This window comes from Diceros bicornis, assembly GCF_020826845.1.
Source record: "Diceros bicornis minor isolate mBicDic1 chromosome 13 unlocalized genomic scaffold, mDicBic1.mat.cur SUPER_13_unloc_1, whole genome shotgun sequence".
Lineage (NCBI taxonomy): Eukaryota > Metazoa > Chordata > Mammalia > Perissodactyla > Rhinocerotidae > Diceros > Diceros bicornis.
Genome location: NW_026690866.1, coordinates 19,686,831 through 19,693,395, shown reverse-complemented (window position 1 = coordinate 19,693,395; position 6,565 = coordinate 19,686,831). Strand labels below are relative to the sequence as shown.

At 51.4% G+C, this 6,565-nt stretch overlaps 1 long non-coding RNA gene across 2 annotated transcripts; it reads right to left on the bottom strand.

Annotated features, from left to right (window-relative positions):
- Window positions 1-2,163: 2,163 nt before the first annotated feature.
- LOC131401756 (uncharacterized) lies at window positions 2,164-5,774 on the bottom strand. Of its 2 annotated transcripts, none has more exons than XR_009217937.1 (4): window positions 5,661-5,774; window positions 4,764-4,855; window positions 2,566-2,673; window positions 2,164-2,274 (listed from the first exon to the last, which is right to left on the bottom strand). It is a non-coding gene; the product is annotated as an uncharacterized LOC131401756 (long non-coding RNA). The 2 variants fall into 2 exon arrangements; XR_009217936.1 differs by having other exon boundaries at window positions 5,596-5,673.
- Between the last annotated feature and the right edge of the window lie 791 nt (window positions 5,775-6,565).

Below are 6,565 nucleotides of genomic sequence, written 5' to 3'. Positions count from 1 at the left end.
CCCCACCTGGTCCTGGGTGTCTCTCAGCAGGGCGGAGTACTCCGAGGATGTGGGCTCCGAGATGCTGAGGTTCCAGCTGATGATGCGAAAAAGTAGCTGGTGCTCTCTCTTAATGGATAAACTCTGGGCTGCGGAGCCAGGAGCCACCGAGAGGAAGAGCAGACAGGTGGCGACACTCAGCTCCCAGCACAGAGGCATGGCGGACCACGGGATCAGGGTGGCGGGTGCAGACAGCGTCCACACAGGTGGCTGCCCCATCCTTCTCAGGCCTGGGGAGAGAGGGATGTGGGGAGTCTAGAGAGAGGTCCTGAAACCTCCGGGGGTGGGGGCCAGAACAGGAACGAGGAAATGGGAGGACAGTGGAGAGACAGAGAGGGGTGGTCACAAAAGTGGTCATTAGGGGCAAATGCTGAGGGGATGGTCTCACCTGAGGGAGACCAGTCTGCAACTTGAGTAGAAGGGGCCCAGGCTGCTCTTCTTGAACAATGATCCAGCTGGGGAGGAAGGAGGAGGAAGAGGAGCAGGCGGGACAGGGGTTGGAGGAAGGGCTGGGTGGGATTTAACCCACCAGGAGCTGCTGGAACCAGGGTTTCACCAGGCTCTGCAGGACCTTCTCAGTGAAGTTGAACATGGCATAGCCATTGCTCATGTCTGATGAATACCGGAGGGTGGAGATGGTGACGTTGACTGTGAGGGTCTTCAGGTTGTGCCCCAAAGCTGCAAGACGAGAGGGAGAGCGATGGCCATCTCTGAAAGCTGGCCTGAGACCAGACCAGAGTCCTGCACTCATTATAATCTGTCGTCTTCTGTCCCAGTGGCACCACCACCCACCCGTGTGGTCACCCAAGTCAGAACCAGCACATCTACTCAGCTCCTCCTCCCTCCCAGTAACACCCATTCACCTTGCACACTGGTCCTCACATACACTCCCTCTCTCCATCCCTGTCCTAGCTCAGGTCTTAACTTCCTTCACCCGGACCAACACCCCAGCAGGCTCACTGGATGCTCTGTCTACAGGATGTTCTACATGGACTACTAGAAGAATCTTTCTGAAATGAATACCTCACTAGGGCCACCACTGCTCTAGTACCTCCCATGGCTCCCTATGGCCTTCAGTGTTTAGTTCAACCTTCTTGACCTGGCACTCAAGTCTCTACTCAATCTGGCTCCTGCTGACTTTTCAGTCTCATTTTATCCATCTATTGCGGGTTAAACATTATGCTTCATGCAACCCAAATTCGTTTCAATTCTCCCCATACGGCATCTTGTTTCTGGCCGGAGCCTTTGCTCATGGAATCCTCTCTGCCAGGAAAACCCTTCATCCTCTATTTACCAGGGTCCCTCCTACACATTCTTAAAGACTTCATTCTGTTGAAACTTTCTCTAGCAAGCTCTTTCCCTCCAAATTATGCCAGGTGCCTCTCCCCAAAATATCCCACATTGTATTATAATGATGTGTTAATTTCACAAGACTAGGGGCTCTCTGAGAGCTGGCCTTAGACTGAATCGTTGGTATAATCTTTGTGATCATCATGATTGTCCTAAATCCAGAATTTTATACCCTGGCTTCCCACCTCCTGGATCAAACCTGGCTCATGGGGAGTGGGGCCAGAGAGCTTCTCTTGGGAAGGAAAAGGGGCCCCCAGATACCTGTGGTGGCTTCTGGTGGCTCAGGTGATGATCAAGTATGCAGGGACGTGGTGGCTGGCTCGGGAGCTGTGGATAAGGCTGTCATCAGGGAGGGACAGAGTGGGAGGAGACCCGAGGCTCACACGGGCTCCAGCACTGGCTGTCTCAGGACCACCATTCACAGGTGAAGCATAAATGAGAGTGAGGGGACCGGTGACTGTGTGAGTAGAAGGAATGAGCAAGCCTGTGGAGGAGAGGAGCCCAAGAGAGAGAGATAGGTGAACAAGAGTGACTGAACTCAGAGGAGAGATAGATAGGCAGAAAAATGGGCAGATGGATGGGATACCTGGAAAAGGAGGACCAAGGGCAGGGCTTTAGGAGAATTAAAGTGAAAACCATGTGGGGTCAGAATGTGGTGGAGAACATGTCTGTGTCTAAGGCTTTCTCACACTGGCTGGGACTCTCCACCAGAACCCGGGAGGGAGAGAAGGGATGAATTAGGGTCCTTCCAGGTCCTTCCTTCACCAAGGACAGCAGATGAAAGAGAACAAGTGCTCCCAAACTACAAATGCAGACGGGACACAGGAGACCAGGGCCAGGAATACTCACTGGTGGTAGTTGGGGCCACGGCTCCATAGGTGTAACCTGTGGAGAGAAGGTGAGAGGAGCTGAGCAAGTGTTGGGGTGAACATAAAGAATTAAGGGAGAGAAAGGATGTAGGGACCTTTGTGGGAAAAGCAGAGGGGAAAGCAGAGGGGACGAGTGGAGGGGTGTTCAGGGGGAAGGCAATAAGATGGAAGGTGGCTGGACCCAGTGATCACACAGTGATGAGAAGACTGAACCCAGACCAGGAGGATAGAGAGATGGATCATAGCTCACTTTAGAGCAATGGAGGGAACACAGAACAGACAGCGTGGCTGTAGCACAGCCCCTCACCACTGAAGTAGAGGCTGTCCCAGTCCAGGGTGAAGGAGCCCAGGTAGGTGACGCGCTGAGTCTCATGGCTCAGCTCCCAGTAGAGTCACTCTCTGTCCAGCCTGGGACCTGCGGGGGTCAGAATGGAAGGTGCAGATGATGTCCACGCCAGTGGCTACCCCACCCTTCTCAAGCCTGGGGGAGGAAGATCATGGGGATGTGGAATACTGAGCAGGGGTCATTCTGGGTGTGTAAAGCGAGAGAGGGGAAGGGAGGAAGGTGATGGAGATGCTGAAGGGGCTGCTCTGATGCCTGCAGGGGCTCTCCTAGGTGTCTACCTTGTGAGACAACCCCCTGACAAGTAAGACCTGACTTCTTTTAGGATGTGGATGGGGGGGCCTGTGAGTGGCAAAGAGGGGTGAACACACAGACCTGGGTGAGGGGGCACCTGCAGGTCTGCACAGACAGCAGCGAGAACAGTCAGTGGCCTGTGCCATCTGACACATGCAGGCAAGAAAGCACCGTTATGTTCTCTTGGTTCTACACTCCATGGTCTTCTCTTTCTACTTCTTTCCTACTCCACAGCCATCACTCAGGCCTAGGGAACAATCATCTTATTCCTAATCTTATTCCCAATCTTATTCCCAGCACCTCCTATCTTGCCTATTAAGTCTTTATTCTTAACCATGAAGTCCATTTTAACCCACATGCTTAGACCAAACGCTAATCACATCATCCTTCTACTCGCATCTCTCCAGAGTGTTCCCATTGTTCTAAGAACAGAGTCCCAAGTCACCCCTGATCTGATCCTGCCTGTCCCCCCTCGCCAGTGTGGCTCACACCCCTCCCCGTGTGTTGACTCGGCTCAGCCATCCTTCTTCTCAGTTCATGGACACACCAGGCTCTCTGCTTCAGGGGTGTCCTCATGCGTGTCCCTCTGCCTGAAACGCTTTCTTGAACACACTCCCACACCCTCACTCCAGTCTAACCCTCCTGCCAGCTAAATCCAGTCCCAACTCTAGCTCTCAAGCTAAATATCAGTCCTTCTCAAGAGGGCTTCTCTGCCCCCTCATGTTGATTCCCCTTGTGCCAAACTCCCACATCACTCTCATCATTAACTTTTCAAAATCCAAATTCCCAAATACAATGTAAATTCCATGGAGGTGGGACAAGGTCTCTCTGGTTCTCCAGGTCCCCATGCATGTGTCCCAGGGCCTGGCTCATGAGATGAGGAACCATCCCGGTTTGTCTAGGACTGCCCTGGTTTGAACACTAAACGTCCTGTGTCCTGGAAAACCCCACTGTCCTGAATAAACGAGGATGGTTGTTCACCATTAATTATACACTCAGAGACTATCTATTGCATGACCAGCACACATTCCCCTCAAGAACATCACAGGAAAGCTAGAATGAAAAAGGCACACACACATACACACACAATTAGTAGAGGCCAACAACTAAATACAAAAGTACTTAACAAGATTCTCTGCAACGTGAATCACCAGACCGTTATTTCAGAAAAGTTTCAAGAAACAAAGTTAATTCCCTTTAGAAGGCAAGGTGGAGAGGATAGTCTTTTTGGAGACTAGCGCCCTTCCCTTCAATCTACAGTGTTGCTTAGTACTCCTCCAAATGATTTGAAATGTCATAAAGAAAAAAAATGCTCAAAATAAATCTGGCTACTGGCAAATTCAATTTTAAATTTGTTATTAATACAAAGAAGTTCAAATCATCTTTTTCCCTGAATGCTCCTTTATTTCAAATTTATGTGGAGGATTTATAGGACTTTAGAAATCAAATTGAATGGGTCTAAGGAATGTTGCTGAGTATCCCTGCTAATATTTCATGGGATGTCCTCTAATACTACATACACACGCAAAACATTTCTGTGTTTATATTATATATAAATCCTGACTTTTGAATATTATGCAATGCAAGTAAATCTATATTTTCTACTATAATACACATTTGCAGTTATTTAGGTTTGTTTCATGTGTTTTTATTTGCATATAACTGTACTTACTGAAATATTTACCACATAGAACCACACACAGCTTACCATCTTTCCATCCATCAACTATAAATAATTTTTCTCAAGATACCTTCACTCTCAGTGACTCCAGGTGGTGACAACCGGAGCCCAGGAAAGCTCACTGGCAGGTCTTCTGCACAGCAGATGCTGCCGGAACCTGTTGGTACCAGGTCCACAGGGTACTCACCTGGTCACACAGAAATCCATGGATCAGCGAGGACAGGTGGACCCTGAGCCTGGTTTCACATCAAACTTGAGCTCCACGGATGCTTTTCGTGTCTGAGGGGGGATAAAAAGCACAAACAAGCTTTTGAGGCCTTTTATAGGGTGTTGGATGGAAAGGCCAACCCCATTCACTGTTCTATTTTTGTATTTACTGATTTAACTGTAACTGTTGGTTGTGGCTGGATTTTCCCGATTCCTATCCAGCCACCTGTTGCTCTCCGAGATGGGAGAAAGCAGCTTCGTGCTGTGTGCACTTGAGTCGCTCAACTCACTTGGCTGGACAGAGACTTTTTGGTGACTCTGGACCCTTTAAACAAGCTTGTCATTTAGGGACCCTGTAAGTGACTCGCTGACTTCTCAACAAGTTCCACACTTCATTCAGGGCTCGGGAGATTTTCAGGTCCTGGAGCAGGTTTCCCAACCTCGGCACAACTGACATTTGGGGCCGGATAATTCTCTGTGGGGCTGTGCTGGGCCCTGGAGGATGCTGAGCAGCATCCTTGCCTCCCCCCCAGATGCCAGGAGCGCCCCATTTGTAACGACCCAAACATCGCCTACAGAAGCGGCTAAAGCCCTCTGGGGACAAAATCACACGGAGGACGGTGACGGGGACTCAGAGGAGGGGACGGCGGCGCCCCGAGCCAGGAGGAACAGCAGCCTCGGGGGCCCTGAGCGAACAGCCCGGGGGAAACGGGGCTGCGAGGGGACGGAGAGACTCCGACCCCTGCCGGGGCTGCCCACGGCCCAGGCCCCTCCCTGGACCGCGACTGGAGCCGGGACCGCCCGCCGCTCACCGAGCTCCGCCTCTGAGGGCGAACGTCCAGGGGAATTCGGTCCGCAATGAGAAGACGGAACACACCGCTAAGAACGCCCGCTCCATCCACGGCGCCGCCCGCGCTTCCGGTTCCGGTCTCGGGCGGGCGTTCGGTGAGGACGAACGTTTGGGGGCTGCGGATTGAGGCGGCGGGCGGGGCGAGGCCGTGCACCCCAGCCTCGGGGGAGATGTCTAGTTTCTAGAGTGAGTGAGAAGCTGGAAAGCAGGCTGGGTCAGCATCAGGGACAGGGACAAAATCTATGGGCGGGGCAGTGTGCGGGAACAAGTTCTAGGGGCGGGCTGTGGGCGGAGCCAAGGCTGTGAGTGACAGCAGGCCGGGGAGGCAGTTCTATGGGCGGGAACAAGGGTGCAGGCAGGGCAATGAGCAGGGACCAGGCTGTAGGCGGAGGCAGGCCCGAAAGTTGTGGGCTGAGACCAGTTCCAGGGGCGGGAAGAGGTGGGGTGTGGGTGGAATAATTCAGGCAGACTTTACAGGGGGAGGAAATCAGCTCCAAGGGCGTGGCTGGAGGGGAGGCTTTCCGTGGACCCCTAGAATGCACAGGTAGCTGGATGTTGAACAGCTGTTCTTCATTCCTTTCCCCACCTTTACATAGCCTCATAGAACGATGTGCCCATATTTAGAATTCTAAATTTTTTGTGCGTTTCCTGTTCTTAATTTCGTTAAAAAATTGGATCATATATTCACATTTCTCTACAACTTGCTGTTCCAAGCCAGTAGATAAGGATATAACGCTATTTTAATTTTAAAAATCTGGGGGGAGGGAGGCCTACGTCGTAGGTGCACGTATAAGAAAACTTCAAATATTCTCACTCTACCACTGTCTCCCGGTACTTTTGCACAGAGATAAACATCCTTTCCTCCTCTATCCTTCCAGACATACTGTGTATATGTGGGACTGTGTATATGTTCAAGCCCAAGAGGGGTGTCC